The sequence below is a fragment of the Pelodiscus sinensis genome, chromosome 5, assembly GCF_052426305.1.
Source record: "Pelodiscus sinensis isolate ZL-2025 chromosome 5, ASM5242630v1, whole genome shotgun sequence".
NCBI classification, from domain to species: domain Eukaryota; kingdom Metazoa; phylum Chordata; order Testudines; family Trionychidae; genus Pelodiscus; species Pelodiscus sinensis.
In genome coordinates this window covers 62,412,305-62,424,514 of record NC_143056.1, presented here as the reverse complement: position 1 = coordinate 62,424,514, position 12,210 = coordinate 62,412,305, and the positions used below count along the sequence as shown (strand labels likewise).

The 12,210-nt window shown below is 43.3% G+C and overlaps 1 protein-coding gene across 1 annotated transcript in view; it reads right to left on the bottom strand.

Annotated features, from left to right (window-relative positions):
* The window catches only part of LOC102463330 (protein-L-isoaspartate(D-aspartate) O-methyltransferase-like), a 105,791-nt gene that overhangs the window by 36,901 nt on the left and 56,680 nt on the right, over window positions 1–12,210 (bottom strand). The gene's annotated exons all lie outside the window — the stretch shown is intronic.

The window sequence follows — 12,210 nt, the reverse complement described above, 5'->3', positions numbered from 1 at the left end:
TATCCTGCCATAGACAGCCACGTTCCTACATCTAGTGCGGAGATCCTGGACATTGGGGGCATCCCCCCCAAACCTGAATAAGGTCCATGATCTCCACCCTGAACCAGGAAGGCGCCCACTTTCTCTGGGCCCTGGGAGGCTCCTGGGAGCTGGCAGACTGCTCCTGGGGAGCAGTGGAGGGCTGGCTGCCAGTGGCTTGCTGGCTCATGTTTTGGGGCCACTGGGACAGGGGCAGTGACTGGGGGCTCTGGACCGGCAGGCTTGGAGCTGGCACAGGCACTGTGGCCACAGTCAAACCCTTTAAGGGCTCTGGGGAAGGAGGGGAGAGAGAGGAGTGTTCTTGTTTGAGGCTGGAGTGGCCACCAGGGTATCCTGGCAAGGTTAGAGGGCCCCTATTTTGAAATAAGTGTCTACAGAGCACTAATTTCAAATTTGGCATTATTCCTCATAGAATGAGGTTTACCAAATTCAAAATAAGTGCTCCAGTATTTTGAATTTATTTCAAAATAGCAGTTTGGCTGTGTAGACACTAGTAAAGTTAATTCGAAATAATGGCTATGTAGACATACCCTCACGGACTTGGAAGGCTACCACCAAGATGTCAGTTTGGATGGTGAAAATTTTAAATGGTTCCATAGGGATGTGCATACTATTAATGATCTACTGATTTCAAATACATGATAAAAGCCCTGAAAAGGCCACTGGAAATGCAGCTGCACTTTCTTGCCTGAAATACATTCGGGTATGTCTACACTACCCTCCTAATTCGAAATAGGAGGGTAATGTAGTCATACCGCAATTGCAAATGAAGCCCGGGATTTGAATTTCCTGGGCTTCATTTGCATAAAGCCGGCCGGCGCCATTTTTAAATGCCGGCAGTTCGAACCCTGTGCACTCCCCCAGCCCTCCTGCCGTCCTGTGCACTCCCCGCCACACATCCCTTGGCCCTGTCTGCCTCTCTTGAGTGATTTAAAATGCCCTGGGCAGGGTGCTGCCATCACTGGCTGTGCAGTGTGTTAGTGCAGCTTCTGGCTGCTCACTCCCTGTGGCTGTCGGCATGTTCATCCCAGTGGCATCTCCCACCCCGCCCCCCAACTCAGTTCACTCAACTCTGGCAGGGGAGAGGCTTGTTCCTCTGAAACCTCTTACAATGATGGTGTCTCTCCTGCAAGCACTGGTGTCATATTTTAAATTTAGGGCTAGCATGATTTCTGACCCCCACAACAGCCCCAAATTAGTTACAATACACCACATTCCATTCCAAAACTGATCCTCCATCAGCCCCGGTTGAACTGGATTTACATAGCCAAACCTCGGATTCCTTCCTCCTTCTGGCATGAGCTGTATTTACATATCAACAGTTAACAGTTACTTATCTTGCAGAGCTAAACAATTGGAGTGAGCACACTCACCCCCAGGGCAGTTCTCTCCTTTTAGCTGGCTGACAGCAAGCAGTAATTCAGCCCCGGCTTACACTTGAACATTAAACAACGAGTGATAACAGATGTAAAAGAACTGGAAAAAGTTAAAAAAAAAAAAAGAAACCCAGAACAAAACAAAATCTCATAAGAAGACTCGAGGTACAAGTTACTCTGAAGTTAAAAACAAGCTTGAATGAAATAAGATGGATCAATTAAGAGTTCCTATATTTCTAAAAATATTGAGAAATGCTGCAGAAAATTGGAAAAGGCTTAAACAAGATTTGATTTATTTCTGAAGGCATACTCTACTCATAAGCAAGAGGAATAAAAGATTGTGTTTTTGAATGCTGCAAGTAATGAAACAATTTTATTCATTGGTGCTTAAATTTTAGAGAATGAGCAGACTATGAATCTTTCTTTAAAAAAAGAGGAATACTATTTACCCAAAGCAAAGAAACATTTGAAAGATTTTATTTTCATTTAAGAAATCAAATGGAGAAAGACTTTTGAATAATTTAAGAGCTAAAAATAAGAAGTCATATATAATTTGCAGTTTGAGTCAATGATAAGTGATCAAATTGTGATGGATATATAAAAAGGTATCTAGGTAAGACAAAGACTGAAAAGTCAGATCTAAACTTGCAAAAAGCAGTGAGAATTTATCACACTGTTGATCTTAACAATCATAGAATCATAGAATCATAGGACTGGAAGGGACCTCGAGAGGTCATCGAGTCCAGCCCCCCACCCTCAAGGCAGGACCAAGCTCCGTCTACACCATCCCTGACAGATGTCTATCTAACCTGTTCTTAAATATCTCCAGAGAGGGAGATTCCACCACCTCCCTTGGCAATTTATTCCAATATTTGACCACCCTGACAGTTAGGAATTTTTTCCTAATGTCCAATCTAAACCTCCCTTGCTGCACTTTAAGTCCATTACTCCTTGTCCTGTCCTCAGAAACCAAGAGGAACAAATTTTCTCCTTCCTCCTTGTGACACCCTTTAAGATATTTGAAAACTGCTATCATGTCCCCCCTTAATCTTCTTTTTTCCAAACTAAACAAGCCCAGTTCATGAAGCCTGGCTTCATAGGTCATGTTCTCTAGACCTTTAATCATTCTTGTAGCTCTTCTCTGTACCCTTTCCAATTTCTCCACATCTTTCTTGAAATGTGGCGCCCAGAACTGGACACAGTACTCCAGCTGAGGCCTAACTAGCGCAGAGTAGAGCGGCAGAATGACTTCACGAGTTTTGCTTACAACACACCTATTGATACAACCTAGAATCATATTTGCTTTTTTTGCAACAGCATCACACTGTTGACTCATATTCAACTTGTGGTCCACTATGACCCCTAGATCCCTTTCCGCCATGCTCCTTCCTAGACAGTCGCTTCCCATCTTGTATGTATGGAACTGATTGTTCCTTCCTAAGTGGAGCACTTTGCATTTCTCTTTATTAAACCTCATCCTGTTTACCTCTGACCATTTCTCTAACTTGCCAAGGTCATTTTGAATTATGTCCCTATCCTCCAAAGAAGTTGCAACCCCACCCAGTTTGGTATCATCTGCAAACTTAATAAGCATACTCTCTATCCCAATATCTACATCATTGATGAAGATATTGAACAGTACGGGTCTCAAAACAGACCCTTGCGGAACTCCACTTGTTATCCCTTTCCAGCAGGATTTAGCACCGTTAACAACAACTCTCTGACTACGGTTGTCCAGCCAATTATGCACCCACCTTATCGTGGCCCTATCTAAGTTATATTTGCCTGTATAATGATTGCATGTTTTAGAAAGAAAACAAACTGATGTGATTATAGACTTAATAAGAAAAAAATAAAAACAAGTACACAGAGAAAAACAGAATGAAACTGTTAAAGTTAGAACATGTGATCATATGAAAGAATGTTCTAGAAGTGCAAGGAGGCACCAACTTAAACAAAATGCAGGAAATGGTCAAACATGTCATATCTGCAAGAAACAGAATCATTTCACAAATGTTTGTATACAGGGAAGTCTGGAAAAACATATATGTTTACATTTAGTTCAAAAGTCTCAGAAAGATACTGTAGAAAAAAATCTAGAACTAACATTACAGATAAAGAAAACATTTCTGGGAATTTTGAAAAAGTCACACTGAATTACAAGGAGACTTGGTCAGTTACAAAATACATTTTCTATTAGTGGGTAGGCTATGTAATCGATAGTGGCACAAGCTAATATAATTTCAGAAGAAGTTATAAAATGTCTAAAAGTAAAACCTGTATTAACGGAACAAATACATAATAATTTATAATCTTATAGTGACAACAATTTCTCTTCTGGGTATTTGTGGTTACTGGTCAAAGTTAAAGATAATTTAGAAAGCATAACATTTGCAGAAGTTAAGGAACAAGGTATTTTGTTTTATGTTTAGAAATATGTTTAGCACTAAATCTAGTTGGTAGAATTCAGAGTATTTGGGATTCTGAACCATAGTAAATAGAATATTAATTTAACAGAGTTATTCATTGGCATTGGTAAATTAGAACATATAAATGGTTAAATTAAACAAAGAAAACAGTTATTACATGCAATCAGAAAAATATCTTTAACTTTAAGAAGTTGAATACAAAAGTAATCGGAGTAGTTAGTTAATTCAGATTGAATCATAAGAATAGAAGTGCAAATTAAAGGCATGTCTACACTACTGAGTTAATTTAATGTAAATTGACATCCCACCACTGCAGTAATTAAAGCCAGTTGTGTGTCCACACGATTATGTTGGTGGAGTGCATCCTCACTAATAGTGCTTGTATCAATGCACAGAGCAGTGCACCATGGGAAGCTATCCCACAGTGCAACTATCCACTGAGGAGTTTGGGAAGGGCTTATGCTGTCTCATGAGGCCAAAAATACTGTCATGAGGAGTGGGACTGGATGGAAACATGTCTTCAGCCTCCCATAATGCATCTTCTCTCTTCCTCCCTCCCCTGATGTCAACGGCCAACAACCCATACTTTCTCACACCTTTCTTCAAAACCCTGACTTACCTGCCCGAAGGCCATATTATCCAAGAAGCATGGACCCTGCTCAGCTGTACTCCCTTGTTGTGATCATTACAAACACTTCACACCTTATCCTGCAGCATTGCCAGAGTCAAGCCACTTGCTGCCATGCAGAACATTGGAATGTCATGCAAGCAGCCCTGCTGCAAGACATAGAACATGTAACCCATCTGCCGGTAGCAGTCAGCAGCCAGAGGGGCCAGGTTCAATATATAGGGGGGGCAGTTCTTTCAACAATGTAACCAAATTGGCTTGAGCCCCTACCCAGTAAACTGGGAAAATTCCAAACTATCGGCTGGGTGCTTTCAGAGGCACGTCTTCCCCTCTCATAAGCACTGAGTTGGAGACAGAAACAGTCTATGGAAACACACAAACAAAGAAAACCTGTAAGCAAGATATCATCCCTGGAGCCCGCAGAACAGAATCTTTTTCTTAAAGATCATTAGTCCAACCCCCAAGTCATAAAGTGTGCCTTCCCCCCACATCAAACACCTCAGTCACGGCTCTGTCCTGTCAGTGAAGACCCAGAGTTCATAGTTATATCATCATGATGTCTCCCCACATTAAGCATGTGGCAATGCCACCTACTTGCTGCTCCTGCCAGATGTTCCCACTGTCCGCTCCTGCCGGCCGCCTGCCACTGCTCCCATCAGCCATCCCACTGGCTACTCCTCTGGCCTCCTGCCACTTTTCCCACAGATTGCTTGCTGTTGCTCCCTCTAGCTGCCTGCCGCTGCTCCCGCCAGCCGCCTGCCACTGCTCCCACTGGCTGCCTGCCACTACTCCCACCAGCCACTCTGCTGGCCTTGTGACGGATTTGGCTCTGGGACAAACCTAGTGCTTTCAACTTCTCAGTGATTACAGCTCTTAGCTCAAAGCACTGCCCAGACCAAAGATTCCAGCATCCCACTGGAATAAAATTTTAAAATGGTTACAATGAGCAAAACACCATTCTAACAATTGAATATCTAGCAGGCCTAAGCAAACTGAGTGAACTGTATTTACATAATCACACCTAGGATTCCTTTCCCATTCCAGCTGGCTGTAATGGAAGCATTGATTCAGACCCCGCTAACAAACAAAACAGTTCTTGGTTATTGATGGCAGTTGTGCAGCAGCTGAACACAGTGGAATGACATTGCCAGTACTGGGAACCAAGCACTGACTGGTGGAATTGCATTGTTATGCAGCTATGAGATGATGAGCAGTGGGTTGCAGAACTCTGAATGTGGAAGGCCACTTTCCAGGAACTGGGTGCAGTGCTTTTCCAGCCCTGAAGTGCAGCAACACTAAAAACAAGAGCCATTCTGACAGCGGAGAAGCAAGTGGTGATTGCTCTCTAGAAGCTGGCAGTGCCAGATGGCTACAGGTCAATGGGAAATCAATTTGGAACTGGTGAATCTACCATGGGAGCTGCTGTGATCCAAGTGCACAGTTCCATTAAACTGACTTTTGCTAAGAAGTATAGTAACTCTGGACAATGTACAGGACATAGGGAACCTCATTATAGCAAAACCATGCACTGATTGCAAGCCATCTATCACCCCTCCGCATATCCCTATCTTGGCCCTGGGCTGCCTTGCCAAAGAGAACATAAACTATAATGGTGTTGTAAATGCTGCTGGATCACAGGGAGCATTTCATTGACATCAACATGGGATAGTCAGGGAAGATGCATGACATGCACATCTTTAGGCACATAAGTCTGTTCAGAAAGCTGCTATTGGAGTCTCTCCTTCCATACCTCAAAATAACCACTGATGATGTCAAAATGCCAATCGCAATCCTGAAGACCCAGCCTACTCTTTGCTCCCAGGGCTCATGAACCCATATGACAGCCACCTGGGCAGCAGTAAGGAACAGTTCAACTATAAGCTAAGCAAGTGCAGAATGATCTTGGCATGTGCCTTTGGACATTGAAAGAGTCACTGGTGCAGTTTGCTCACTAGATTAGACCTCAGCAAAAGCAATAACCCCATTGATATCACTCCCATCTCTATAGTACTGATGAGGCAAAGCGGTAGAAGTTTCTGCTGAGGTGAAGTGTGGAGGCAGATAAAGGTGGCCACTAATTTTGACAGCAGATACCAAGGCAATAAGAGCCCAGTGAGAAGCTCTGTCTATTTATCCAGGAGGCTCTGAAAACCTGTTTTAGTAACAAGCCAGTTACATGTACTGCTTATTTACGCACTGCCTTCCCATACCATCCCTTCAATTGCATCAGTTTCTTTGACTCCCTGGCCAAATCTGCAATTGGTTTAAATAAAGAGCATTTTGTTCTCAGAACATTTACTTTTATTGTATGCACAGAGAAACTTAAAGAACATGTAAAATAAATTTAACTTTGGGCAAATGGGGTGATCAGATTGGGGCGGGAAGAAAGCAAGTCAGCTTGCCTGTGAAAGCACAGTAAGTTTGCCCATTAAAATCTCTGAATGATCACCATCCTTCTTAGTTCTCTCCCCTTGTGTTCAGTGCAACAGGTGCTGAACTTCTTCCATGCCTTCTGGAATATTTGGAGGAAGGATCTTTGGAAAAGGATGATGCTTGCAGGCAATCCTGCAGGGGATGCAGACGGAATCTAATATCAATCTGCTTTTCTTGAAGCTCATACAGGCCTCAACATGTCTGATTTGTCCTTCACAAGCTACAAGCGTCTCATGCTTCTCAAATGCTCTCCATGTCCAACTTTTCAGACAATGAAATCCTCCAGGGTTTTAGCTCCATCTCAGCTGGCCAGGAGGTGCTCATTATCTCTCTGAATACATCAACAAGCATCTTCTTTTCCCAACTTCTAATTTGCAAAACCCTTTAGGCTGGAGTGGAGGGTCCACTGAAGAACACGTTTTCCACAGTAAGGCATGCAAAGCAGAAGGCAACTATTGCCAGCACATAGCCTGGTCAAGGACAAGTTTGCTAGTTAAGAAAAAGAAACACTCCCCTTATTATATGCACATGTTCAAACTAGAACAGAATCAGTATCCCAAGCTATTCAATGAACTGGTTCGCTGTTCCAGCTACGGTAAATATGGCCCTCCCATGGGAAATTGTAAACAATGCCTCCTCCCCTAGCAAATGTATGTTGCTTAGAGACCAGGAACAAGTGTTAAGACCCCCAAATTGCTGTCTTTTTCCAGGAGGCTCCAGGCTGAGGCAGCAAGGTTGTGGGCACCAGAGAACACAGGAAGCTCACTCATGCCCTTTCCTTAATATTGCTGGTGGTAGCTGCCCTAGACTTGCAAAATCTGAGGTCAATGCCAGTCCCTGCCAACCAAACCACTGGCATGTTGGGGAAAGTGTGGTTGAGGTACTCAGAAGTTACCGGGGTGATGGATCATATGCTCTATTGTTTGTGGTATGAACACTTGTAATGAAAACTTCTCCCCTTTCTCCTATATGATACCAGTCTTCTGAGGATAACAAAGGTGGTAAGAGAATTGATGCTGCAAGCATCTCAGTATAGATCTGGTTCTTATGATGCTATGCTGTGTACTGCAATGATGCCAACAGAGTTAATACTGGAGTGGCATGGGAAAGTGTTCTACCATGGTGGAAGAAATAAGGGAGCCTTCCCCTTCCCCTAAAGCCTTCTGCAAAGGATTACAGAGTACCTCCATGAAAGTTTTGTAGACATCTCCAAGGAATAAACCCAGGCCATCTATGTGCATATAAGCAGTCTTTTCCAGGAGACATCCTCTGCATAGCTAAAGTGGCCACTGGGAAGCAGATACCTTACAGTTTGATTGCAATTGCATACTCACCAGAGGTGATTTCCTAATTATCCTGCTCAGCCACCATGCTGTTCTGTGACCAGCTGGGCTCCAGAGTTAAAAACAGCTCCTGGCTCTTCAGTAGAATGGATCCCCAGTTGCCTGTCTCTTCCCCTCCTCCTCCTCTTTCTTGTCCAGAATGTCCTTCTCTTGTTGTCAGAGGTGGCCTGGGAGTCAGTCTCCTGGGAGGTGTTCCCACTGCATTTGGGGATAGTGGTGGACTCACTATCACCTGAGAATTGCATGCAGCTCATTGTAGAAGTGGCATGTCTGTGGTGCACAACCAGAACAAGGGTTTTCCTTTGCGTGCTGGTACACCTACCAAAGTTCTGATTTTCACATGGCTTTGCTGTGTCCCTGGTGTTCCCCTTCTCCCCCATAACCTGTGTGATCTTTTCATAAATATCTGCATTTCTTCTGCTGGATCAGAACTGTGCCTGAACACACTCTTCTCCCCTTGCACCAATAAGGTTCACCACCCTTTAGGTACTCCAGGTTAGTTTGGGATATCTAGTCATCATGATCAGCTGGGCTGGTGAGCTCTGCATACTGAACAAACAGGAAACGAGAATTCAAAAGTTCCAGGTGGCTTTAAAAGGGATAGGCCTGTTTCCCATGTGCCTGGCTGCTCAGGGGCAGAGTTATAGTGATCTCCAGAGTGGTCACAGCAGAACATTTTGTATAACTTTTGGAGGCCAGTTTAGCCAATTTACACAATACTGTATTTACATTGTTTCTTGAACCATCAGCATGGAATTAAATGCTTTGCCTCTCGAGGAGGTAGAGTATTAAGTTGGAATTATAGATGAGTTAAGTCAGAGAAAGGGACCTGGTAATATTGCTGATAACTTTTTCTAAATCTTATGCTGTAACCTATGTAATTTAAGATGATGTGGTACATCTAGATGTACTTTAAAATTGTGGTTCTTGGGATTCTAGGGGTGAAATCTTGATACCAAAACTCTCATATACTTCAGTGGGACCAGGATTTCATCAATAGAGTTCCTGGAACCACAATTTTAAATTCCACTAATTAACTCATTCCATCATTCATCTTCAGTAGATAAACTGAATCCCATGCAATTTACAGTTCATGGGTCTTTCTATTATAATTTTAAAAATTAGGGTCAGGATTGTTCTTGGGTTTCCAAGAAATCCAGCGCACACAGGAACAGGCCAAGAGAAGAAAGGGCACTTTGGATTCAGGACTGTTAGAGCAGCTCCCTGGATTGCCTAAATCATGCTGTTTCTTACATTACACCAATCCTATATAAGATGCCTATAGGAAACTCTACAACTCAGAGGCGCTCCATCTCTATATCACTTTATTCTACTGTCTCTCCTCTTCCTGCACCTGACATTCATCCTGCATGGGAAAGAAGCCTCTGGAGAGCAGGCTATAATAGTCCTATGAAGTGTCTGTGTTGGGTTAATTCTTTCCAGGGCAGAAAATATCTGCCACAGCATTATCCAGGGGCTATGTGTGGAGGGAGGGGGGTTGGAAGGGAGGGTTCCTGACTAGTTTCCATCTGCACTTCTGGCCCAGAGTTGGGAGAACACAAATGTGAGCTCTTTGCTGTAACCAGTGATCTGGCCATGGCTACTTAGCAGCTATTCAGAAACATTAGCCATTCTTGAATACCACACCAATCCCAAACAAATACACAAAGAATTTGGCCTTGGATCAACCACAATCAGCACAGAACTGCACACTCTGCAGTACCTTAGCACAAGTCCATCCTTTCAGTCAAGAGGCCAGTTATGTCATGGTTTAATTTGTGTTAACACTGTGTAATTTAATGAATGAGACTACTACAGTCAGTAGCGTTAATGTCCAGCGAACACTGAATGCCTCATCAAGGTCTAAGTTTAGATTTACTTTTGCAAATAACTGAAATTGATGTGAAAGAACAGTTCAGTTCCTCCTTTTAATCATACTGAATAACTAAATTGCTTTAATACTCATTAGGGATAATCTGAGTTAATTCCGTCTAAACCCACACATTTCTAAAAATCTTTAGCCACACATCAGCAAATTGTACAACCACCACAGATTCTCTCTTCTTCCTTCAAAATGTTAGAAAAGAATAAAAGCTGGTTCACAGGATAACAAAGCTGTTTATTTCTCATCTGTCATAGAGGAGCTAAGATTGGACCAAATGAGAGAGGACTGAAAAGGGGAGAGAGGAAGATAAATAAGAAAATGAAGCTGGATCAATGAGTACACATGCCTCTCACCATAAAAGAATAGGCAAGCTGTAGCAAAGTTTGGCTCCTAAGTTTTTAGGATTGTCACTGGGTATTAACCACTAGACTCTGGACATATTTCAGCTGTTGGCAGCTTTCTTCATGATTTGCAACATTTAAACATTTTCTGAAACATGTTTCCTCTTATATGATCTAAACTCCTTCCCTACAGCTTTATAAATGGAAATGTGTTTATCTGGATTGGTTGAAATTCAATACAATGTATGATTTGTGAAGGAAAGAGCAGAACACACCATTCTATTACCATTTTTATTTCCTGAAGTGACTCAGTATAGACCCCCCCAAAGGCAGGGTCAATTTAGCCTTCCATTATAGGTGATGTCACATACAGTCAGTCTTCAGCTTCCACACAGTACATGTGAGGAATGGTGAATGTAGCTAGTTCCCCCGTGGCAACATTTACAGCAAGTGCTGTATCTGTTAATTTACCTGCTCTGAATGTCTGCTACGTGCTGGACAGCACAAGTGTGCTGCAAGTGCAAGATTAAAAAAAATAGATGATGATCAGAATTGAGAGTGCAGGGAAACTTGATCCTGCCCTAAGAGGAATGCTGTGTCAGCCAGCAGGATCCTCATGCTTAGTAGTAGGAGAATAGCCAAAGCAGGGAGTGATTTTATGCTGAGGATCCACTTAAGACCACACCTTCTCAGATGCAACCCTCCTCTGTCCATATTCCTGTGCAGAGTCTCTTGAGAAATGATGGCACAGGGAACAGACGTTTGTTTCCAGATGTTATACACTAAGGCTACATCTAGACTGGCAAGATTTAGCACAAATACTCTAAACACAAGAGTTTTTGCATTAGAGTATTTGAGTAAGAGAGTGTCTATACTGGCATGTGTCTTTGCACAACAGATTTGCTTTTGCGCAAGAGCATCCATGCCAGTGTAGACATTCATTTTAGCCATCGGGCTTTCTTGCGCAAGAAATTGATGTTACCTGTTTACACTGGCCTCTTGCGCAAGAACACTTGCACAAGAGGACTTATCCCTGAGTGGGAGCGTCAGAGTATTTGCGCAAGAAGCACTGATTTCATACAGTAGAACGTCAGTGTTCTTGCGCAAATACTCACGGCCAGTGTAGACAGGCACCAAGATTTTGCGCAAAAGCAGGTGCTTTTGCGCTAAATCTTGCCAATGTATACACAGCCTAACAGTAGTGCTTAACCTTTCTTGTACCACACATAGGGTATGTCTACACTACCCCGCTAGTTCGAACTAGGAGGATAATGTAGGCATACCGCACTTGCAAATGAAGCCCGGGATTTGAATTTCCCGGGCTTCATTTGCATAAGCGGGGAGCCGCCATTTTTAAAACCCCGCTGGTTCGAACCCCGTGCAGCGCGGCTACACGGGGCTCGAACTAGGTAGTTCGGACTAGGCTTCCTATTCCGAACTACTGGTACACCTCGTGGAATAGGAAGCCTAGTCCGAACTACCTAGTTCGAGCCCCGTGTAGCCGCGCTGCACGGGGTTCGAACCAGCGGGGTTTTAAAAATGGCGGCTCCCCGCTTATGCAAATGAAGCCCGGGAAATTCAAATCCCGGGCTTCATTTGCAAGTGCGGTATGCCTACATTACCCCGCTAGTTCGAACTAGCGGGGTAGTGTAGACGTACGCATAGTCTCTACACACCAAGGCATGTGCTGATGTGTACGACCAGTAGAAATACATACTGACAGCTATGGGTGCTCT